The 25,938-nt window shown below is 43.4% G+C and overlaps 1 protein-coding gene across 5 annotated transcripts in view; it reads left to right on the top strand.

The window, feature by feature from the left end:
• The window catches only part of WDR72 (WD repeat domain 72), a 501,920-nt gene that overhangs the window by 407,107 nt on the left and 68,875 nt on the right, over positions 1-25,938 (top strand). The gene's annotated exons all lie outside the window — the stretch shown is intronic.

Here is a 25,938-nt window from a genome sequence, read left to right as displayed (position 1 = left end):
ACTGCAAACAAGTGCTGGATGATCTTCAGCTCTCCCTGAACCACCAAGTCCTGATCCTATGTTCCTGTCTGTGTATGACCCGGCTCGTCTTGGACCCTGACTTCGGCCTGTTTATTGGACTTGATCTGCCTGCTGACTTGGTACCGCATTGCCTGGCTGTTACCCAAACTCTGGAATTCCTTTTGCTTGCTGATTCAGTGCCCTGCTGCCCGGTTGTTGCTGACTACTGCTCTTCTCCTGGTTCTACTCCTGTCCATGCACCGTTGCCCAGCTGCTTCCGCTTCCTGTTCCAAGGATCTTGGCTGCCAGCTCTACCCACCTTCGGAGGGGACATCACCAGCCAGCTACCCGGCACTCATGCCACTCCTTGCCTTTACACTTTCTGTTCCCACCTTCAGGAGTGTAGGCGGGAGGAGCAAGGGAGGCCTCCATCACATTCCAGTCTCCACCAGGTACGTGATAGGCAGTCTACAAGGGATCCCACATCCATAGCAAATTCAATCAGTTACATCAGCATCAGGTGCTTGTTAGCTGCTGATCCAAGACTGAATCATTTTTATGAATGTGAGCCTATCAACGGAGTCTGTGGACAGGCGCATTCTTTGATTCACTGAATGTGCGTTCAGAAAGCACGCTGGATGCAGGACAGGCCAGTAGCTCAACTGCATATTGAGCAAGTTCTGGTCAGCGGTCCATCCTCAAGACCAAGTAAGCCAGTGGATGCTCTGTTGGAAAGGTCTCCAAGTCTGCTTTTGCCCCTAGATATTCCTTCACCATGTAATGCAGCTAGAACCGCATACAGCCATAGAGAGAAAATGTCACCAGCACACCGGGATCTCCAAAATTGAATCCAAAGTTTTAATCAATGATCACATAGTTACAAAAAAGGTGACGTTTCAGAGCCACGCAGGACCCCTTCATCAGGCATGTGACCGCATGCAGAGGTCCTGTGTGGCTCCGAAACGTCGCCTTTTTTTGTAACTATGTGATCATTGATTAAAATTTTGGACTCAATTTTGGAGATCCCGGGTTGCTGGTGACATTTTCTCTCTATGAACTTTAATGGCATCTCAGTCTAAGTTCGTAGGGTTCAATATTGAGTTGGCCCGCCCTTTGCAGCTATGACAGCTTCAACTCTTGTGGGAATGCTGTCCACAAGCTTTAGGAGTGTGTCTAAGGGAATGTTTCACCATTCTTCCAGAAGCACATTTGTGAGGTCAGACACTGATGTTGGACGAGAAGGCCTGGCTCGCAGTCTCCGCTCTAATTCATCCCAAAGGTGTTCTATTGGGTTGTTGTCAGGACTGCACGCCAGTCAAGTTCCTCCACCCCAAACTCACCATGTCCTTATGGACCTTGCTTTGTGCACTGGTGCGAAGTCATATTGGAACAGCAAGGGGCCATCCCCAAACTATTCCCACAAAGTTGGGAGCATGAAATTGTCCAAAATGGAGCGCATGCGTGGCAGCACCTAACATGGACGCTTAGTCCGGGAGCTCCGTCCCGCTCCAGCAGCATCAGCCGCATTTCAGACAGACCCAACAGTCCCGATCGCCTGGATCCCCTCCCCAAGAGCTGCGGAACCCCCAAGGACACCCTCTGATGTACTCCGGAGCCGTGAGACGTAATCTTCGGCCCGAATTCGAAGCGCCACAGACCCGGCCCGGAACGGCCAAGATGGCGACGGACCCTCACTGTGCTACCACAGTAAGTCTCACAGACATGCATGACACGGCCTCCCCCTCTCTGCTGCCACAAGACATGGCTGTACAGAACCAGATGATTGACCCCGCATCGCCTGCATCCACTGAGTCCCTCATAGGACGCTCACTAGCTGGCCTTGACTTCTCCCCCATGGCGGCAGGCCCTCCCCAGACGCTCCAGCTACTACAGACCGGGGATTCGGGCCCACTCCAGCCGGTGGATGTAGCAGACTTGTTTTATAAGTTTGCGTTGCTATTAGACAGAGGTCTAATTAACACAGCCAACAAGATAACAAACGATATAAAAGCAGATCTTTAAAACATTGGAACTCGTATGGAAATCATAGAATCTCACCTGGAAGCCACCACATCCAGAACTAATCAAAATACTGCATGCATACAGATTTTACAGGATCAGCTGGAGACAGTGCACGCTAAGATCGACGTCCTTGAGAACAGAAACCGCAGGTACAATTTCAGGCTAAGAGGGCTCCCCGAATCTTACAAAGACATCCCCGAAACCGTTAAAGCTTTCATCAAGAACATACTTCCTGACACTCCACAACACAGATTGGAGCTAGACCGGGCCCATAGAGCTCTCAAACCACCTAGAGCTGACAGCCTACCCCGCGACATCGTGGTCAAACCACATTTCTACTCTGTCAAAGAGGAGGTGATGCGGAAATCTAGATCACTACCCAAGATCGTTTTCCAAGGTCATCAGCTGCAAATTTTCACGGACCTGTCCCCCTCCACCATCCAAAAGAGGAGAGCTTTAAAGCCACTACTCCAAATCCTGATGGACAAAGAAATTAAATACTGGTGGCTCTTTCCGTTCCAGCTCAAATTCCTTTGGAAAGATAAATCGTTCACCTTTGGCTCACTTCAAGAGGGAGAGAAACTTTTGCTTCAACTAGGCCTTATCAGCTTGGACTCAAACCTTCAATCGTCTGGATGTCCTCTAAACTCCGCTAAAAGACACCTCCCATCCAGCCCTCTGACTCCAGTGTGGGAATCGGCAAGATTCAAGAAACCTAAGGAAGCAGTTCCTCCATGAACCTTCTGACTCTACCAACTCTAACATTTTCACTTTCCCTCCGTGACTTATTGTCTCTCCCCAGTGATAAGCTAGGGAGAATCATGCCACGTGTCGACTTCTCATGAGATAAGACCCCTTTAGCGTCATACTACGCTTCTCATGAGGGGGCCTCACGGGCGCCCACACCCGAGTATGAGAATACCTCAGGACAATGCACTCCTCATGCATTGAGGTCGCACACGCCCCCTCTTACTCACCCTCCATTGTGTTGGGTCGAGAGATGGACATGGAGAGTGGACCACGTACCACTCCTGCGGCCTAACTTTAAGGGCTTCCCTCTCTCTACACTTCCCCTGACACTGGGGCCATCCCTTTTTCTAGTGAATTAAACATTCCAGATACCTCAACCCCTACCAGTGGGTTTAAATTCCCCTTATGGATCCAGTTTTTCTATTTTTTATATCTCTGTTATAAGATTGTTCGCTGCTTTGCCTTAATAATTATATAGGTTATGTGTACTCTCACCTCCTAACCCTATCTATTTGATTTTTTAGGCTGCTTGAGGTGAACTGTTTGTTTTTAGTTTCTAGTTCTAGAGCTCATTTTTCTTTTGTGTACCAATGGGCCCAGAGCCCATACCGGGCATAAGTTTTTTCGATGACTTGATTGGCATAGTTTTAGCGGCCTTCCTGCTGGGGTGGTGTTCATGCACCCCCTCTTGTCTAGTGGATCGGGCTGTACCATCCTCTAGACAAGTTTAGTCCCTGTCAGTTAGAGGGACTCTAAAATTCACTTTTCTCCTAGATGGAGGCTTCTGTCACCTCCACCCTACGGAAGACTCCCTTGTCTTTCGTCTTTCTTTTCTCCTCTAATCTCCTTTCTCTTTCTCAAGGCATTTACTACAGTCTCTTTACAGAAGTTGATTGGGGGGATGACCGCCGATACTACCTGCAGCCCTCTGAAGTCCCACATTGGCATTTGATCTGTCTTGGTCATCGTGGAAACTTGATGGTAAGTGCTGCTGGATTTCCTGTTCGCCACCCTCCTCTGCTCAATGGCTGATAACCTTGCGGTAAAAACAACCCTCAAGGTAGTGACTCACAATGTGCAGGGTCTAAGTTCCCCAATTAAATGACGCAAAGTCTTTCAATATATGCACACCCAAAAAGTTGACGTTTTACTACTACCGGAAACTCACTTCCCAAAAAGTTACCGCCCATCTTTCATACACCCCTCTTTTTTTTTTTGGCGAATGCTGAAAACAAAACTAAGGGAGTTGGCATCTTCTTTTCAAAGAGATGCAAATTCACCTTAAAATCAGAACATAAAGACCCAGAGGGCAAGTCCTTACTTCTAGTAGGAGACTTAGATGGACTATTGTACACATTTATATCTTACTATGCCCCTGATAGGGGTCAATTAGCCTTTTTTCAACACATGTTAACGAACCTGACTCCACTCTTAGAAGGTACGGTGATATTTGGAGGGAACTCCAATACTGCTTTCGACCAGGGGCTGGACAAGTCCAGACCTCCGGGAAAACATCAAACTAGACCTACCAAACAAAGCCTCCGAATAGCCAAACTGCTTTTTCAACACGGCCTAATCGATATTTGGAGGGAAGTAAATCCTACTGCTCAGGATTTCACTCACTTCTCCAACCCCCACGGATCGTTCGCGAGGATAGATCATATTCTCCTTTCTTCGACCTCTGTTCCTTTAACAAACAAGGCACTTATAAAAGACGTGGTCTGGTCGGATCACTCCTTGGTAATCCTAACTCTCCGTCGCCCGGAGGGAAGGAACCCAGATAGAAGATGGAGACTCAATGAGTCCATCCTGAGCGATCCAATCAGAGCTACGGAAATTGAAAGGCATATACAAAACTATTTTCCTACCAACGACACACCCAATGTTGGTCCCTCTTGTTTATGGGCAGCTCACAAGGCAGTGCTCAGAGGTCACCTAATCCAAATAACTTCCCAGATCAACAAGTCCAACAAAGCGGAAATCGAAAAGCTTGATAAGGAGTTTTCAGCTTTAGCTAAAAAACATAAGACGGATCCAAGATCAGTTCCCGTTACTAAATTAGACGCTGCGCGGATGGCACTAAATCTGGCCCTCATGACTAGAGCCGAAGAATGGATCCGGTGGAATAGAAATAGATCCTATTGTCAAGGCGATACGATAGGCTCAATGTTAGCTGGTAGGCTCTCCCCGAAATTTAGATCCCGGCCCTCCCTAAAATTAGAATTCAAGGTGGCACCCTATCGCAAAATCCCCATCGTATTATGGGAGAATTTCAAAATTTCTACAAAGCTTTATATAGCAGTGATCAAAGTCCATCTCAGCAGGCGATAGATAGTTTTTTAAGCAATATACAAATACCTACATTAAAAGATAATCACCGCCAAAAACTAGATGCCCCTATATCTGCGGAAGAAGTTTGCATGGTCATAAAGAATTTGAAATCACACTCGACTCCTGGCCCTGATGGCTTTTCGGTCCCCTATTATAAATCGTTTTCTAGCACGTTAGCTCCCTATATGGCCCATTTCTTTAACGCCCTTAGACAGGGGGGGGACAATTAGACTCCTCACTCAACATGGCCCACATCACAGTCCTTCCCAAACCCAATAAAGACACCAGCTCGGTTAATAATTATAGGGCAATTTCCCTTATTAATAACGACCTAAAAATACTGACCAAAATCCTTGCAGACCGCCTCGCCTCCTTTATTAGCCTATACATTCATAAGGACCAAGTAGGTTTTATCCCCGGGAGACAAGGCCCTGATCAAACACGACGCGCAATAGATTTAATTTCCCTCCTTAACTCTAATTGGGAGAAGAGCTCTCCCATACAAGGTTGCCTGTTATCTCTAGATCTCCAAATGGCCTTCGATTCTGTCCACTGGACGTATTTATTCAATATCCTACAACGTTGGGGCTTTGGAGACTCATTCCTAAATGTTATGCATGCTTTATATTCTTCCCCTTCGGCTCAGGTGCGTATGCAAGGATTTTACTCTGAGTCTTTCCCCATTTCCAGAGGCACGAGACAGGGGTGCCCTCTCTCCCCACTGATCTTCGCCATATCAATTGAATCGCTTGCAATAGCCATCAGATCCAACCCAAATATTCAGGGCATTCAATATGGCCCCCGTCACCACAAATGTGCATTATTTGCGGATGACATCCTACTGTTTATCTCGTCCCCTCTAACCTCACTTCCCAACATTTGTCGTCTCCTAGATGACTTTGGAATGATTACAGGCCTAAAGGTGAACTACAACAAGTCACACACTCTCAACATTAACATTCCTGGCCCACTCCTTGCCAGGCTCAGGGAGAGCTTTCGGTTCACTTGGAATGACTCATATATTACCTACCTGGGGATTAAATTAACCCCCAAGATAGAGCTCCTCTACCAAGCGAATTACCCTCAGCTATACAAAAAATTAGAAGAAGACTTAATAAGATGGTCCGAGCTCTCTCTCTCCTGGCTTGGCAAAATTAACTCAATTAAAATGACCCTCTTACCACGCATATTATATTATATTCGAGCCCTCCCAATCCCTATTGACAAAGCCCATTTAACAAAATTCCAAGCCAAAATCATTAAATTTATCTGGGGTAAAGGAGGACATAGATTCTCTAAATCAATCCTGTTCAGATCTAGGACGGAAGGGGGTCAGGGCCTCCCCAACCTACTCTGGTACTTCCAAGCAGCCCAACTAGCACAGATCTCGGCGGTTTACTCACAATGGGAACATCCGCACTAGATAAATATTGAGAGACAGGCAGTCCCCCTCCATACTTTAGACTATCTTATGTGGTGCCCCAAAAATCTGAGACCTCCAATCATGGCCCCTACACTTTCACATTTATTAGCTCTTTGGGATAACTTCAGAAATAACCCTCAGCTCTCCTCCCCCATAGAACCTCTTAAACACATCTTTCAAAACCCTGAATTCCCACCGGGTCTTGATATTAGATCCTTTAAATGGTGGCTAGACAAAGGCCTATACAGGATCGGACACTTACTTAGAACTCTGGGCCCTATCACTAAAGCATACTGTATATGTAATCTAGAAATGCCTGCCTCAGAACTCTTTCGATTCGCTCAACTCTCCAGCTTCTTACAGAAAAAGTGTAAAACACTCCCGAATGGCCCCGTAATCACTGCATACGAATCATGGTGTGGCCAGGCCGGTGAGCAGAGGGGGGGTATATCGGTGGTTTACAAGGCAATCTCATCAGCACGAGCTAAGACATCATATATGCTTCACTGGGAAGTGGACCTAACGCAGCACTGGAAACTTGACACCTGGCACCAAAATTTTTCGTGCTCCTTTAAAGGTATTCTTAATTCCAACATTATGGAAGCTAGTGTAAAAGTTATAAACAGATGGTATTTAGTCCCCTCAAAACTGGCAGCGATTTTCCCCTCAACGTCTCCTCTTTGCTTTCGAGGCTGCGATATACGAGGGGATATGCTCCATACCTGGTGGACTTGCCCCAGAATAAGACAGTTTTGGCACAAGATATTTAGTTGGATCAACAAAATTACCACACTATCTATTCAAATGTCACCTCTCATTGCGCTTCTAAACTTCCCGGTACAGGGGGCATCCATGAGTTCCCAACGCCTCATCTATTTCATTCTACTGGGCGCAAAACTCACTCTGCCCAGGGCTTGGAAACAACCTTCCGTTTCCACCCTCCTGGCCAAAAGAAAGATATCCTGGATCATGAATCAGGAATAGATGGCTAGTGTCATCCTGGACTGCTCGGACAAGTTCAAACTCACATGGGAACCTTGGGCAACCTTTGTGGGTGTAACTCTTCTTTGATATCCTCTTGGTATATAGTGGTGTTGCTGTGGTCCCCCCAGTCGACTTCCACTCACTTTCTCTCTTTTCCTTCCCTTATTTCATCTCTCTCTTTCTTTCTCTCTTCCTTTTCCTCTTTCCTCACAGATCCTCCTCGATCACTATTCTTCTCTCCAATGGTTCTCACCAGATCCGGGATCCAACATCCCTCAGCGTTTGGGTCCCTCCTCAAGCTGGTTCCTCATACATAATCTTCAAGGCTTTATAGACCAGCCTTTTGTTCCTAAACTCGTTTGTTCAAACAATTATTTTTGTATTAGATATTGCTTAACCTAGCTAAACCTATGGTATTTCTAGTGAACCATGAGTTCTCTGGTAAAGATGCAGTTTTTTTGTTTGTTTTTAGGCCGGATTTCTTTGGACTTTTTATTAGCTGCAAGCAGAGCCTCAGTGTGCTCGAAGGGGGGGGGGGGGTCGCGGAGGATGGAGTCTCTGCCACAGCCTGTTCCCTATTGGGGTGGCGGAGTGCTCCCCTCCATAACTTCCTCCGGTCCCTTAATCCTAGGCCAACTCTAACTGCATACAGAGCTATGTTTATATACTGTGTTTTCAGGTCAAATCCCTACTGCACATTATACTCAACATACATATGAAACGTTAGCTTAACTCTGTTAGAACCACCTAATCTTTAATGTAACTTTTGGTCTCCCAAAGGAGTGTAGACCACTATTGTATCTATGCTTATGCTGTATTCTTCTCATTTTGAAAATAAAATATATTGAAACGAAATTGTCCAAAATGTCTTGGTGTGCTGCCGCCTTAGGAGCTCCCTTCACTGTAACTAAGGGGCCAAGCCCAACCTCTGAAAATACAACCCCACACTATAATCCCCCCTTCACCAAACTTTACACTTGGCACAATGCAGTCAGGCAAGTACTGTTCTCCTGGCAACCACCAAACCAAGACACATCCATTGCATTGCCAGACAGAATATCGTGATTTATCACTCCGGAGAACACGGAACACGTCTTCTCTGATTTAGAGTCCAGTGGCGGCGTGCTTTACACCACTGTATCCGACACTTTGCATTGCACTTAGTGATGTAAGGCTTGAATGCAGCTGCTCAGCCATGGAAACCCATTCCATGAAGCTCTCTATGCACTGTTGTGCTAATCTGAAGGCCACACAAAGTTTGAAGGTCTGTAATTATTGACTCTGCAGACAGCTGGCGACTTCTGCGCACTGTGTTTTTCAGCATGCACTGACTCCTCTCTATCATTTTACGTGGCCTACCACTTTGTGGCTGAGTTGCTGTCGTTCTCAGTTGTTTCCACTTTGTTATATATAATACCACTTATGCCCTGCACACATGATCGGACATTGATCAGACATTCCGACAACAAAATCCATCTGATTTTTTCCGGCGGATTTTGGGCCAAACTTGTTTTGCATACACACGATCGCACAAAGTTGTTGGAAAACCTGATCGTTCTGAACGCGGTGACGTAAAACACGTACATCGGGTTGAGCCCACACATGATCGGAATTTCTGACAACACAATCCGATCGCACTTTTTCCATCGGAAAATCCGACCATGTGTACAGGGCATAACAGTTGACCGTGGAATATTTAGTAGCAAGGAAATTTCATGGCTGCATCCTTGAATTCACTGAGCTCCTCAGAGTGACCCATTCTTCCACAAATGTTTGTAGAAGCAGTCTGCATGCCTAGGTGCTTCATTTGATACACCTGTGGCCATGGAAGTAATTGGAGCACCTGAATCCAATGATTTGGAGGGGTGTCTCAATACTTTTGGCAATATAGTATAGATACAAAGAATGTAAACTGCATCTGCAACTATTATAGCTGTTATAGCTGATGCATGCAACCAGAGTTTTGCCTTCCATGTGCAATACGTAGCAAGATTCCAAAATTGTTGCAGGCCTGATGAAAGGCTTGTTGTGCAACGCTGTAGCCAAACAAACTTTTTTGTTTGATTTAAATAAACTTTATATACAGTATCCTGCAACCCCTAGTTTTTAAATTGTGTTATACAAGGGGTCTTCACAAAGTTTCTGCACTTTTTTATATCTAATAGACTTTAAAAATGTGCAGAAACTTTTTGAAGAACCCTTGTATATATGTATTTGTTAATCTTTATATTTTGGTATGAGATACCCATAGATGAGTAGGTTGTAAGATTGCTGTACTAGCTGGTAAGAGCACTCTGTAGGTACAAGCATTTGTATTCTAGCCTTGTCCTCTGATGACGATAACCAGAAAGGTCTTGATGAGACCGTGTAGCAGACTCACGGAAATGACTCTATGTACAGGCACTTAAAAAATCAAAACAATTACAAAAACGTTTGTATTACACACTGCCTTTGTTCCACACATTTTGACAGCTAATAGAATTGTGACCAAGATAAGAAAAATCTACTATCACTTACCTTCACATGTTGGCTTCACAAGGTCACCAGTTCTCAATTACAACAGTGTTCAAAGGATTACCATCTAAAGCACTCTTTGTTGTGTTTAGATGGCACCATGAATAATTGTCCATATGCTTACTAATTTTTAAACTTACATTTGGAGCAGAGGGTGTCCTGTGATGATTATGTGTGTTGCAGAGATGATATTATATGGGGTAATTATACGCAGAACAATTATTATTGGTCTACATCTCAAAACAACCATCATACTAATAGAGTGCATAAAGGTTCACAGCTGTCACAGGAAGAAATGTATATATTATATTGATAAACATTAATTGATAGCTACCTATATTAGGTCAGGCCACATCTCGAAACAGGATTAGCTTTTATGGTCAGACTTCATCCATGACCCACTCTGGGATTAGATGTTATGTTAAGAAACCATTCATCTAAATATGTTGAGGCCATATTGACACACTGGATTCATACCCCTGAATGGGATTGGGTTGTATTTTTAAGCCGCAGCTGTATCCCAAAATAGGATTAGTTTATATGTTTAGAATGCATCCATATATCCGAAAGGGGTGGGTCTGTATTTTGGGGCTTTTTTTTTAATAGGATTAGCTAGCATGATTTGGATGATACCACATCTTTAAATTAGATGATCACTGTGTCGAAGTTGTGTTTTTGGGTTTATCAATATTACCCAATGGGATTAGATACTGTGGTTAGGTTATATCTATATATTTAAATTAAAGATTATCCATATCTTTGAATTACACAGTGCTGCGATTATATCACTGGGCTATTTACTAGGGAAGCATTCAGAGCTTGAAAATAAATTGGGCTGTGTATGTCATATAATACAATTAGCTTTGATGGTTAGATGAGTTCATACCTAAGAATTAATACCTTTGATGCAACCATAAATTTAAATGAACTAAGGTTGCATGTATTAGAATTAGCCTTATTGAGAATAAAATGTTATTGCCAGACTTAAAATTATAATGTATAATATGATATATGTTAACATGTGCATTTCCTTTAATGTTAACATAGCCTTTAATTAAAGATATTGTTATACAATTATGAACAAAACAGTGGTGTTCAAAAGAATTATAAATGCAAAAACTGAGCAAAAAATTTAAAACTCAGAAGCGTTTTCTGCTGGTTTCATATTGTAAAGCATTAGCTCCAGACAGGCCATCTGTGCTAATGATTTCCAACACTCATGGATCTGTGAAACTTCATGAAGGACACAAGTCATCATTTGTTTTATAGAGGTAAGGAGAAAGTTTCCAAAAAGGCTAAATTATGTAGCTTGGAGCTATTTCACAAATGTTAAATAGGAAATGTCCTTCCTCTTCATTTCCACTCTAATAATCATTTATAGAGGGCTGTTTCGAAATTAATGCAAAAGTGGGCATAACTCACTTTACTAACTTAGGTTGTTTGAATTTCACATTTTTATAGAGCAGGGGTAGGCAACATGTTACAACAGGTAATGCGTTTCCTCATGGTCAGTAGGGTAGTGGCCGGTGTCAGTAGGGCAGTGGCCGGTGTCAGTAGGGCAGTGGCCGGTATCAGTAGGGCAGTGGCTGGTGACAGTAAAGCAGTGGATGGTGTCAGTAGAGTCGGGGGCGGTGTCAGTAGGGCAGTGTCAGAAACCATGAATCAGACCGAGATAGAAGTATAGTTAAATCACATTTGTTTAATAATAAAAGTAAATAGAACAAACGTAGTCAAAACATAGCCAAAGTTCGGTAACCGGAACGGATAGTCAGACAAGCCAGAAAGTCAGGAAGCCAAAGATCAGCGTAGTGGAACAGCAAGCAGGATCTGGAGCCAGAAGGAATGCCAGCCAAGCAAGTCTTTAACAGGAACGCAGGAGATAGTCTCTGTGATGTCGACCAAGGCAGAGATCATTTGGGCTGGACGGCTTAAGTAGGCAGGACTGACGAGCAGGATATCATCAACAGGTGAGTCACTGTGGAGAGATAGGATCTGGCAATTAGCCAACAGCTGAGCAGCCAGGTCAGAGAAGGAAGGGCTGAGCCCAGCCCTGACAGTACTCCCTCCTCGATGACCCCTCCCCCACGGAGGACCACCAGGCTTGAGGGGAAAACGTCTATGGAAATCACGAGGAGGACAGGGGCATGTACGTCTGAGGATGAGACCCAAGAGCGTTCCTCCGGACCCAACCCTTTCCAATGCACCAGGTACTGTATGCGCCCACGGAACCTACAGGAGTCAACAATGGACTGTACTTCATATTCCTCATGGTTCTCAACCTGTCCAGGGTGAGGACGTGGCACTGAGGTGGTAAAGCGGTTGCAGACCAAAGGTTTTAATAAGGAGACATGAAAAACATTTGAGATCCGCATATTAGAAGGAAGGTCTAACACGTAAGCGACTGCGCAGAATACGGAAACTCTCTATGATCGTTCGGAGGCCGGGCGCGATGTTATGACGTCACGCCCGGCCTTTACATTCAAACAAATGGTGCCGCCTCGGCTGGGAAGCTGAGATCGTTTTTTTTTCATTTCAGCTGTCCCAGCCTAGAGGTGAGATGTAGGGTCTTATTGACCCCATATCTCACTATAAAGAGGACCGATCATGCCATATTCCTATTACAAGGGATGTTTACATTCCTTGAAATTGGAATAAAAGTGATCAAAAATGTTTTTTTTAAAGTGTCAAACTAAAAAATTGAAAGTAAAATAAACAAAAAAAAAATTTTAAGTGCCCCTGTCCCCGTGTGCTCGCATGCAGAAGCAAACGCATACGCAAGTCCCGCCCACATATGAAAACGGTGTTCAAACCACTTATGTGAGGTGTCGCCGCGAGAGCGAGAGCAATAATTAAAGCCCTAGACTTCCTCTGTAACTCAAAATATATAACCAGTAAAAAATTTTAAAGCGTCACCTATGGGGATTTTTAAGTACCGAAGTTTGGCGCCAATCCACGAGTGTGTGCAATTTTGACGCGTGATATGTTAGATATCTATTTACTCAGTGTATTTCTATTTACTCACTTCATCTTTCACACTATGCAAAAAAATTGGGCTAACCTTACTGTTTTTTTTTTTTTAAAGCATGAAACTTTTTTTTTCCCAAAAAAAGCGTTTGAAAAATTGCTGCGCAAATACCGTGCGAAATAAAAAGTTGCAATGACAGCCATTGTATTCTCTAGGGTCTCTGCTAAAAAAAATATATCATGTTTGTGGGTTCTATGTAATTTTCTAGCTAAAAAAATATGATTTTTATAAGCTTATCCTGCCTCAATCTAACAACTGCACTATTTTCTCCATTAGCTCATCCCCCACAACTATTACCCTTTTGTATAACTTGACCCTCCCTCCTAGATTGTAAGCTCTAACGAGCAGAGCTCTCTGATTCCCCCTGTATTGAATTGTATTGTAATTGTACTGTCTGCCATAATGTTGTAAAGCGCTGCGTAAACTGTCGACGCTATATAAATCCTGTATAATAATAATGATTTTAGGAGAGAAATGTCAGAATTGGCCTGGGTGGCAAGTGGTTAATAATAAAAGTAAATAGAAAAAACATAGTCAAAACAAAGCCAAAGTTCGGTAACCGGAATGGATAGTCAGACAAGCCAGATAGTCAGGAAGCCAGAGATCAGCATAGTGGAACAGCAAGCAGGATCTGGAGCCAGAAGGAATGTCAGCCAAGCAAGTCTTTAACAAGAACGCGGCAGATAGTCTCTGTGATGTTGACCAAGGCGAAGGCAGAGATCATCTAGGCTGGACGGCTTAAGTACGCAGGACTGACGAGCATGATATCATCAACAGGTGAGTAACTGTGGAGAGATAGGAGCTGGCAATTAGCCGACAGCTGAGCGGCCAGCTCAGAGAAGGAAGGGCTAAGCCCAGCCCTGACAGTCAGTAGGGCAGAGGACGGTGGCAGTAGGGCAGTTACTGGTGTCAGTAGGGCAGTGGATGGTGACAGTGGGGCAGTGGATGGTGACAGTAGGACCGAGGTGCCTGGCAATTCAGGAGTTAATTGTGAGCCACCCACTTAGTTATCTGCATAGCAGCTGTGATGGTTAATTCTGTGTGTGGTCACTCAGCTCACCTTTCCTCATACAGACCACCCTTGAAGTTCTGTGTATACCTGGGAGATTGCCTCTGGTATAAGTACTGACATGTCTGTGTCTCTGCTTGGCTGTTACCCTGGATGCAGTTCTCAATCCCGCCCATGACATTGTGTACCCCTGTGCCTCTGATCTTGCCTGGCATAGTTACTTTCTACTGCTCCACCTCCTGTGAAATTCTTCACCCTCTGCGCATGTGCCGGCTCCTGAGAAAACAGAGAAGCGTTCGGGCGCTGGCGCATGCACAGATGGTGAAGAATTTCACAAGAGGAGGAGGAACAGTGCAGACAGGTTGGCAAGGCAGGGACGTGATCGACGGGTTGCCGACCCCGTTATAGAGTCATTAACTCTTCCTCTATAGCAACACCCTTTTTATTGCAGGAAAATAATGGATTCCAAGCAGAGGCAATGTGCCATCATTGAGTTTTTGATGGCTGTTCAAAATCCACAGAAGGCTACAGAATGTTTACGAAGATGACTCCATTGACAAGTGCAATGTCTTGTCATTGGTGACACTGGTCAATGATGTAATCCCTTGACCGACCAACCTCCCCATTTTTTTTTTTAACCTGCTTACCTGAAGTTGGTATCTGCACATTTCAGATACTCGCCCATCCAGTGGATCCAGTGTTGTCCCACTGAGATCCTCTCATGCCTGGCCACAGCTCTGTCCCACGCCACCATGTTCTCTTTGACATCATTGAGAGGCCCGCTGGCTCTTCCGGGTTCAGTAGTGATAGGCCTTCCCCTCCTCCTTTCCTTCAATGAAAGGCTATGCCTCCCAGGATATGTGATGTATATATCCCAGGAGTCAAAGAGGGCAGTGTGCATGTCAATCACCAAAGGTGAGTGACGTGCATTGGGAGGTGGGACAGTCTTTAAATAAAAAAAAAGGAGCAAACAAAAGAAAAAAAAGAAACACCTTATTCCTGCAGAGGAAAGGAGGAGGGGTGGAGAGGCGAGATCATCCTCGGGAGGCTGAAGGTCCGCTTTATACATTCTGTAGCCTTCTGTGGATGTGCACCCCTCCTTCATCAAGAACTTAATGATGGCACATTGCGTCTGCTTTGAATCCATTATTCACCTACAATGAAAAAGAAAAAGATTTACTACAGAGGATGAGTTATTCTACCAACATATGAAATTTGAATGGCCTTTGTAAGTTAATAAGAAAAGTTAAGCCCACTTTTTCATTACTTTTGGTACAGCCCTCATATAACACATGATAACTTGATGTTGAACAATAGAAAAACATGTTTGGTGTGATGGCTACATTCACAGCTTGAGTTTTGGTTCATGCCTTTCCTTTTGCAAACTTCCTATAATTTAATCTAGAGAGATGTTGGTACTGCCATACTTCCATTAAAAGTAGGTTCCACTGGTCCAGAAGTGTCAGTGAATGCTCTTTCCATGCTTTACAAACTAGCAATTACAAATGCTGATTTACTAGAGGAGTTGAGAATGTTCACACAATAAATTGTATAAAGAGTCACTTATCCAATTTGGTGGAAAGCAAATCCCTGTTTACATATTTCATCTGCATGTGACTGGATAACTGAAGTTAATATTCACACAATTTATTGTGTGAACATTTTTAACTAATTATTCTCCAGATTCTCTCTAGATTCTTGCTCCGGTATATCAAAGTGAAATGAAGGTTTCATGTTACTAGTTTGTACTAAAGGATCCAGAGTATGTTGGGGCCCTCAGGGTTTCACCAATGTGGGAACAGTGATTTTATCCTGCTAACTGGATGGTAATAAATCCAAATAAAGCTCAGTACCAGGGTGGGATGTATAAAGCTGTAAAGGGGTATTAAACCCCAAACCAAAAATGTAATATATTGCAGCTTACCAATCATTGGATGTGGTGGCTGCATCAGTTTTCTTTTCTTAACCACTTTAAGACCACCCCACACAGATATACTGCGACAGGGCAGCCTCCCTCGTGAAATTACCTGTAGGTAATTTCGTGCATGGCATTTGGGGTGCATGGCAGCCAATCAGCAGGTCTGGCGGACGCAATGTCTGCCGGGACCCACCGATCGTACTGAGGAGAGGCAGAACGGCAGTCAGCCTATGTAAACAAGGCAGATCGCCGTCCTGCCAGAGGGGGAAATGGAGATCTTGTGTTTCTGCTAAGCAGAAACACGGATCTCTGTTTTCCCCCAGTCAAAGCACATCCCCTACAGTTGGAAAGCACTCCCTAGGGACACACTTAACCCTTTCATTGCCCCCAACTTTAATTCCTTCCCTGCCAGTGTCATTAGTACAGTGACAGTGAATTTTTTTTAGCACTCATCACTGGTCCCAAAAAAAGTGTCAAAAGTGTCAGTTAGGTGTCCAATTTGTCTGCCGCAATGTTGCAGTCCCACTAAAATTACCAAAAATATGTAGCAGAATACATATTGGCCTAAATTGATGAAGAAACTTGATTTTTTCCATTTTTTTTTATTGGGTATGTTTTATAGCAGAAAGTAAAAAATATTTTTTTTTCAAAATTGTTGGTCTTTTTTTGTTTATAGTGCAAAAAGTAAAAGACGCAATAGTGATCAAATACCACCAAAAGAAAGCTGTATTTGTGGGGAAAAAAAGGACATCAATTGTATTTGGGTACAGTGTCGCATGACTGCGCAATTGTCAGTTAAAGTAACACAGTGCCGTACCGCAAAAAATGGCCTGGTCATGAAGGGGGGTAAACCTTCTAAGGCTGAAGTGGTTAACCTCCCTGAAGGTATTCCCGAGTGTGGCTCGGGGATAAATTTCAGCACCATTAGCGGTAACCCCGAGCAACACTCGGGATTGCATTGTAGGATCCTGGTGCAGGTTACTTACCTTGTCCCCAGGATCCTGCGATGCCCCCCCGCTGTGTCCATGGGCTCTGTCCTCCTCCGAAGCCTCTCTGTGTCAGGCTCCAGAGCGTCGTGGCGCACGTGGGCGGAGCCTGGCGGCAAATTAAAAAAATTGTAAAAATCATAACACATACAGTATAAAATCATTTCACATCCCTTTTGTCCCCAGTGCTTTGTCCAGTGCCCTGCATGCAGTTTTATATTATATAAACTGTTCTTTCTGCTGGAAACTTGAGATTGTCCATAGCAACCAAAAAGTGTCCCTTTACGTCAAAAGTGGCTTTAGACCAGCTAGAAAACAGGGATAGTAAATTAGAACACTTGCAGAATTGAGCGATAGTGAATCGTGGGGAAATGTATTTTATTATTATTATATTATTAATTTTTTAATTATTTACATTTATTTATTATATTATAATTTATGATTTTGTGTTTGAAACTTTATCATACCCGGGATGTCTACTAGACTCTTGTTTGGACAGATTTAAGTGTGTTATTGCTAAGAATTACAGGCCTAATATAAAACGCCAAATTTCCATGCAAAATAATTGTAACCCTTTCAGCACCTAAAATCCGACATAATCATACCGCCAGGTAGGTTAAGCTTTTCTTCCCTCTGTTTTCACTGGTGATCTGGCCAGTAACACATCTCCTGTATTAGAGAGCCTACACTCTGGATGAAGGAGTACAAGGGGCACCATTGGACAGCAGCATTGACAGTCTGCGGGATTTACTAGATGTATATCTACTTAGTAGATTTAAATACACTGGCAAATGGTAACTTTATAAACAGTTACTGCAAGCATTTGTTTTCTCTTTTGGTATAAAGGTTTTATATAAATAAATCATCTGATTATTGTAAGCACCCCTACGAGAGTTAAATGGTTTTGTCTACGTAACTGACACATTCTGCTGGAGAGCCTGTTTTTTTGGAAAACAACAGACTTACTGGCTGGATCACTAGATGCAAACAGAAGAAAGAAAGCCTAAAAAAGAAAATAAATGCAGCTATCACATCTAAGAAAGTGTAAGCTGTAATACTGTATAATAAATGCTTGTTTTGTGGGTTTTATGCCTCTTTAACAATAAGCTTTTATCTGTTAAGCTGGACATGCACACCGTTATCTCATCAATTTTTCTAGATTTTTAGAACTCTCTAAATCCCCTTCTCTCTTTAAAGTGACCCACTAAAGTTATAAATATTGTCAGTAGTTATATTTACTCAACAGATATTATCAGAGAAAAAAATGTTTTTTGCCAAGGAAGATACATTGATAGCAGAGACTTATAGAGGACCAAAATAATATAGTAATGACCATGCATACCCAGTTATAATTGCAGGTCAATCATTCACCCTGTGCACTGTATAAATATTATCAAATGGCAAGTCTGGTATGTGGATATTATAATTCCTTATGCTAAAGGGCTTTAAGTGCATAGCTCCCAACTGTCCCGGATTTCGAGGGACTGTCCCTGATTTGGAGCAATATCCCTCTGTCCCTCTTTCCTCCTCATTTGTCCCTCATTTTAGTCTGATCTATATAGATGTATATAAAATGCACTTTTTATCTTTCAAAAAGTGTTTTCCAGTGCTAAACCTTTCATCTGATTTCTAAATTGCTGCATTTGTAAATTTTAAAAGCCAATATGAAGGAATAGTAGTGGTAAAAAAAAAGCCCTTGTGGATTTAATTAACCTTTTTTTTTTGGTTAATTCTCCTTTAAGTGGGTGTGGTGGTAGGTGTCCCTCATTCCCACCTCAAAATGTTGGGAGGTATGTAAGTGTAACAGAAAAAAGTATATAACTAATAATCTTTTTTTTCATAAAATTATTATGGATTGGCACTCCCCGTGTTTATACTAATTGGATTGGAAACAGCTTAGATTTTACAAGGCAAATGATTGCATCTGTTTCTAAAGCTTAAGGAAGCCAAACAGACCATATGATCATGTCAAGAGTTATTCAAAGGGCTTTAATCCTCTTTTCATCAAGTAATACTGCAGAAGTGTCTAAAAGTCCCAGATTTTCCTATATGGCTTCAATGCCGTACTCTGCAGTTTGTCAGTATATTGTTTGAAAGTATATTGTTCAGGCCTCCTGGTCCTCTCCTACAATACCAAGTCCTTATGTAAATACAGTGTGGCACCATGCAGTTATTTCTCTGGATCAGTAACCTAATTCTGCAAACTTTGAACCCCATACAAAATTCATAGTGGCTTTCATCTTTTCAGTTATATTATTTTCATGTTACTATTCTGATAAAGTTATGCATGTTTGTGGACAAATTTGTATCCATATAAAAGTGTTGTTAGCTATTACCGGTATTTTATATAACAAGCAGAGAAAAATGTTGAAAATTGGGCACACAAAGTAGAATTGGTCATCGTAGTCAATTATATACAGCTATCTTAGACATTTTTGTTTTGAGAATGTATAGTTATTGAAAGAATAATTCCAGTCAAGGGTACTTTATACTTACATTAGTTACATGTAACTATGTTTATACCATACATGGCTGATGACCCTGGCAGCTGGAAATGACTGAAGTAGACACTGCTACTGACTGGTAGGGATGAGCCGAACACCCTCCAGTTTGGTTTGCAGCAGAACATGCGAACAGGCAAAAAATGAATGCGAACATGTGTAGCGCTGGTAGATTTATGATCTACCATCTGATAGGTAAATTTAGTGAATTGCTCGTTATAGGAAGTTAGATTTGCCTCTGTTCCAGCTTGGCTGACGTTGCCTGTGGTTCCACATTATGCCAGTGGGTGTCGTTGTCACCATCGGCGGGTGTTGGAAAAGCAACGTGTTAAAGTGGATGAGTGCTCCTCTGTCCCGGAGACATCTCGGTGGAGGTGGTCCTCCGAGTTGCATTCTGGGAGAGGGTATTTATGGGACAGACGCCATGTTTAGGGGTTCGTTTTCAGCCACCTGCTGGCCCTCCTGGCCGACAGGTATGTGTTAGAGTACCACCTTGTGGTCCTCTGTCCTGGAGGCCCGCGTTGCGGCGCATGGGTGGGCCCAGAAACCTGTCTGGAGACTACCACAGCAGCCGAGGAATGGTCTTGAGCTGTCTATCCAGGGTGAAGAAGCTGGACAACCGAGAAGATCCCAGGGGAGGACCCGCCATGGAAGGATCATGCAGAGTGCTGGTCTGGAGAGGGGCCTGGTGACTCGGTTGGAGGACGTATCCTGAAGTAGTCTTGTTGCATGGTACTTTAGTGCCTTAGAGGTCCAAGTACTGTGTCTGACATTCATCGTGAACCAATACATCCTGTGGCAGAGGATCGTACGGGTTTATTTCAAGCAAGTCTGTGGCAGAGACTTTTGTTCGTGCTACGTACTGGCTGCTAGGCAAGTGAGAGAGGCCTATCCAGGCGAGCAAAGATCGTGTCCCATAAAAGGGGATTGCATTCAATTACAGTAGTCAACTTTAAAGGATGTTCTAAAGAGACCTAAAGAAAGGTATTTGAGCTTCTCTGCAGTTTTCCTCCTGCCTCTTTCCTGCTACTTCCTTCGTTACTTGGTTCAATAAAACATTGAAAAAGTACTCAAGTGTTGGTGCTTATATCGTCCAGAGGTAAACTCAACGGAACCCTAGACCCGGTGCCGGTGAAACAGAGGTATCGAGAGTGAAGGTAACAGCCGCTTAAACCAGCAGCTCCACCGAGAGTTATTGCTACACATGCAAACCCTATTAAAGTCTATGGGACACGAACATGAAAAATCAAAAGTGCTAATTTTAAAGGTTTATATGCAAGTTATTGCCATAAAAAGTGTTTGGTGACCTGGGTCCTGCCCCAGGGACATGAATCAATGCAAAAAAAAGTTTTTAAATCAACTGTTTTTTTAGGAGCAGTTATTTTAAGAATGCTTAAAGTGAAACAATAAAAATGAAATATTCCTTTAAATATCGTGCTACTTAGTCTGCCTATAAAGTGGCACATCTGTCTGATGTGTTTTACAGTCCCGCTGCAAAATGACATTTCTAAAGGAAAAAAATGTAATTTAAACTTGCTATAATGTATTACTGACTCCTGGTAATATAGATAAAAATCAAGGAAAAAAATGGCTTGGGTCCCCCCCCCAATCTATACCAGGCCCTCAGGGTCTGGTATGGATATTAAGAGGAACTCCACTCCAAAATTAAAGAAAAAAAACTGCGTGGGGTCTCCCCCAAAATCTTTACCAGGCCCTTTGTGTCTGGTATTGATTTTAAGGGGAACTCCACGCCAAAATTAAAGAAAAAAACAGCGTGGGGTCCCCCAAAATCCATTCCAGACCCTTATCCAAGCATCCAGCCTGGAGGACAGGATGGGGGGTAAAACAAGTGCCCTCCCTCCAGAACTATACCAGGCCACATGCCCTCAACATGGGGAGGGTTGAGGATGGGGACAAGGGCCTCATCCCCACAACCCTTACCCGGTGGTTGTGGGGGTCTGCAGGTGGGGGACTTATTGGAATCTGGAAGCCCCCTTTAATAAGGGAGCCCCCAGATCCTGCCCCCTTATGTGAATGGATATCGGGTACATTGTACCCCTACCCATTCAAAAAAAAGTGTCAAAAAGTAAAAAACATAAAAGACAGTTTTTGACAATTCCTTTATAAAAAAAAAGTTTCCCACAATGTACAAATAGAAAAAAAAAAGAAAAAACTCTGCCTCCATGGGAGGCCTCCCAGTGATTGATGTCTCTTGGCTGTGACAGCTGTTATAAAGGCAAGGGCGGGGCCACCCGGTGACGTAACCAGATGACCCCACCTCCCTCTGACAGCACATGACATCAGAAGAGGCGGGGTCACTCGACTGTGTCGCCGGGTGGCCCCGCCCAGCTTTTTCTGGTCCATCGGGCTGCGTAATTGAAAATGGATGGACAGTTTTTGACAATTCCTTTATAAAAAAAAAGTTTCCCACGATGTACAAATAGAAAAAAAAAAGAAAAAACTCTGCCTCCATGGGAGGCCTCCCAGTGATTGATGTCTCTTGGCTGTGACAGCTGTTATAAAGGCAAGGGCGGGGCCACCGGTGACGTAACCAGATGACCCCACCTCCCTCTGACAGCACATGACATCAGAAGAGGCGGGGTCACTCGACTGTGTCGCCGGGTGGCCCCGTCCAGCTTTTTCTGGTCCATCGGGCTGCGTAATTGAAAATGGATGGACATCGTGGGACTTTTTTTTTTAATAAAAGAATTGTCAAAAGCTGTCTTTTGTGGTTTTTACTTTTTGACACTTTTTTTGGTGAATTGGTAGGAGTACAGTGTACCCCAGACCCATTCACATGGGGCGGAATCTGGAGGCCCCCTTGTTAAAGGGGACTTCCAGATTCCGATAACCTCCTGCCTGCAAACCCCCAGGGTTGTGGGGACGAGGCCCTTGTCCGCATCAACATGGTGACAAGGTGCTTTGGGGGGACCCCAATGCACCCTCTCCATGTTGTGGGCAAGCGGCCTGGTATGGTTCAGGAGGGGGGGCTTGCTCATCCTTCCCTATTTCTGGCCTGCCAGGCTGCTTGCTCAGATAAGGGTCTGGTATGGATTTTGTGAGGGACCCGACACCATTTAAAAAAAAAAGTTTTGGCGTGGAGTTCCCCTTAAAATCTATGCCAGACCCAAAGACCCTGGTATGGATTTTGGGGGGGGGGGCCACAGTGTTTTTTTTATTTTGTCATTGGGTCCCCCTTAACCACTTCAATAAACAGTATTATATACTGTACACTGACTGCACTGTGTATATATATGTATATATCCTAGACTGCCTGCACTGTGTGTCTATATATATATATATATATATATATATATATATATATATATATATATATATATATATATATTTTATATATATATATATATATATTATATATATTCAGATCACCAAGCAAATTTTAATATTACACAAAGATAACCCAAGTAAATCCAAGATGCAGTTTTTTAATTATTATTTCATTTATTAAAGGAAAAAAGCTGTTCAAACCTGCCTGGCCCTATGTGAAAAAGTAAATGCCCCCTCCCATGCTGAATTATGAATGAACTGTGATTAACCACAATATTTTGGAAAGCAGAGTTAAATTTCACTTGACACACCCAGGCCTGATTACTGCCAGACCTGTTGAATCAAGAAATCCCATTAATAGAAGCTGTCTGACAAAGTGAAGCACGCTAACAGATCATAAAAAAGCCACACATCATGCCAAAATATAAAAAAGTTCAAAAACAGATTAGAAACAAAATAATGAACATGTATCGGTCCAGGAAGGGTTTCAAAGTTGGGGTCTCCCACAGTAGCTGGGATTTATGAAGAAGCTGCATGTTATTAGACTCTGGCTACCTGCATGTCAGTTTTGACAGTGGCAGGCCGCTTACTTGGCTGCATATCAGTTTCCCCGCTATCTCTTCCTCATCAGGTGAGACCTCTCTGAGCTGCTGAGGGATGGAAGCTGAGGAACTTATTTTCCCCGGGCATGTCCAGAGAGGTCGATTTTATGAGACCAGTATGATTTTTAAAAAATAGAAAACATTTAAATGTTGAGCTGGGGGAGCAATTGATGAAGTAAAACTAGCTTTGCAGATGCCTAGATGTCTAGAAAAAAAGGATGTTTGATGGTTTGAAGGTCTTTGGGGACTTGGGTTAGTAAAGACAATAGAGTTTTTTTGCCCACAAATTGTCAGACATCAAACCAGCTCTTTGTTTTTTTGTTTAAGCACACCTCTCAGTAACTTTACAAGGCTATGTTAATACATTCCTGACATATGACAAAGTGCAGCAACAGTATGTAAAAAACAAAGACTTTATTATAAATTTTCTATTAAAGTGAACTATTTATGGCGGCTCTTCTTATGCCGCGTACACACGAGCGGACTTTACGGCAGACTTGGTGCGGCAGACTTTTCAACAGACTTTCTGACGGACTTTCCGAATGAATGGACTTGCCTACACACGATCAACCAGTCCTGACGGATTCGTATGTGATGACGTACGACCGGACTAAAACAAGGAAGTTCATAGCCAGTAGCCAATAGCTGCCCTAGCGCCGGTTTTTGTTCGTCGGACTAGCCTACAGATGAGTGGATTTTTCGACCGGACTCGAGTCCGTCGGAAAGATTTGAAACATGTTTAATTTCTAGGTCCGTCGAACTTTTGGGAAAAAAAGTCCGCTGGAGCCCACACACGATCGAATTATCCGACAGACTCCGGTCTGCCGGACCAAGTCTGCCGTAAAGTCTGCTCATGTGTACGCGGCATTACCCTCACCTGTAGCTGTTTGCTGATGGAGTTAAATGCTAGGTGTTAAGTGTAAGTGCCATGCTAGTCTCTAACGAAGCTTACCCAGGGCTAATGACCTTCCTAATGACAATGCCCGGGCCTGGTGATTGGTTACTCATGTGTCATGTACTGCATCACAGGAGAAGGGGAAAGGGTTGTCCCTTATCTGAAATGTCTTTCTAAGGATTTGTTTACAGTAGTGGTAGACCTCTGAAGAGTGATCAGTGGTGATCAGAGTGTGTTTAACAGGCAGCAAGGAGGAATTTTGTTGCCTTGTCCCCACCTGTTTTAGCTCCTAAAAGCCCATAGCACAGCCCCATTCACTTGGATTGTCAAATTTATTGGTTGGTACTGTCTGCCAAACGGGACAAAGGATATTATTTGCTATGCCACATGGCAAAGCAATGACAGCATGTAAAGTCACAAGGGGCAGGGCCACCCGGTGACGTCACCGGGTGGCCCTGCCCCTTACCTATTTAGGAACTGTCAGACGGAGGATCGGGCAGTCGGTGATTAGCCTTTGTCGAGTACAGAGCTTTTTTTTCAGGTCCGTCGGGCGGTGTGATTGACGATGGATCTACATTGGCGGACATTATTTTTGGATTTTTTATAAAATAATTGTCAAAAACTTTTTTTTTCTATGTGACACTTTTTCAGTGAATGAGTACCTTACTCATTCACGTGGGGGGGGGGGCAGGATCTGGGGACCTCCTTGTTAAAGGGGGCTTCCAGATTCTGAAAAGCCACCCGCCCGAAGACCCCCACAATCACACCACCCAAGGTTGTAGGGAAGAGGCCCTTGTTCCCATCAACATGGGGACAAGGTGCTTTTGGGTAAGGGGGAACCCCAAAGCACTCCCCCATGTTGAGGACATGCAGTGTGGTATGATTCCCGCTCGTCCCCTCTCTTTCCTGACCTGGATGCATGCTGGAATAAGGGCCTGGTATGGATTTAGGGGGGGTCCCACGCCGTTTTTTTTTACTAATTTTTTAACCGGCATTTCTTTTTTTACATTCAGCTGTCAGCGGGGTTCCCAGCTGATGATTCATCGGTTCTTAAGGACGCGGCGGCCGGCCCACCCTTTATCAACCAGCTACATACAGTGTTTTTAAAGGGAAAAAAAAACCACAAATGCCTGAAAAATGCATCAACCACAACCGCATAGATGTGAACCTAGACTAAGGGTTCCAGCAGGCACATATGGTGCTGTTCTCAGTAAATGGATTAAATGGGCAATACAAAACTATTTCTAGCATTTAGATTATAAATAAAAGTCTGCATATGTTTGCAAATATAACATTTTAATAAGTCTTGTGAAGCAGTCTTTTTAAGGGTGGGCACATGTGTGAGCCAAATTAGTTGCTTTTAATTAGTATTTATATGCTTAGTATCACTACTACATTACCCCAATGGAAATTAGTAAACCACATTTAGCAGTCCACATTCTATCCAATGATAGTATCACCTGTATTACTTTCTATATATTTTGAGATCAAAAGAAAAAAGTGTGAGAACCCAACAGGGAGCATTTTTTTTTTCTGCTTCTCGGGACCAGGTTGTAGGGGTAATCTCATCAGTTGAACAGAATTTTAGAGGTTTGCTTGTTTCTAGTGTTCACTATTATCTCCCCACTTGGGTTTCTACATTCCTGGGTGACACTAGGTTGTTGCTTTCATTTGCCCTGGTGACACAATG

Source organism: Aquarana catesbeiana, linkage group LG03 (assembly GCF_042186555.1).
Source record: "Aquarana catesbeiana isolate 2022-GZ linkage group LG03, ASM4218655v1, whole genome shotgun sequence".
NCBI classification, from domain to species: domain Eukaryota; kingdom Metazoa; phylum Chordata; class Amphibia; order Anura; family Ranidae; genus Aquarana; species Aquarana catesbeiana.
The sequence above is the reverse complement of the archived record's forward strand: the minus strand, read 5'-3'. Positions and strand labels throughout refer to the sequence as shown.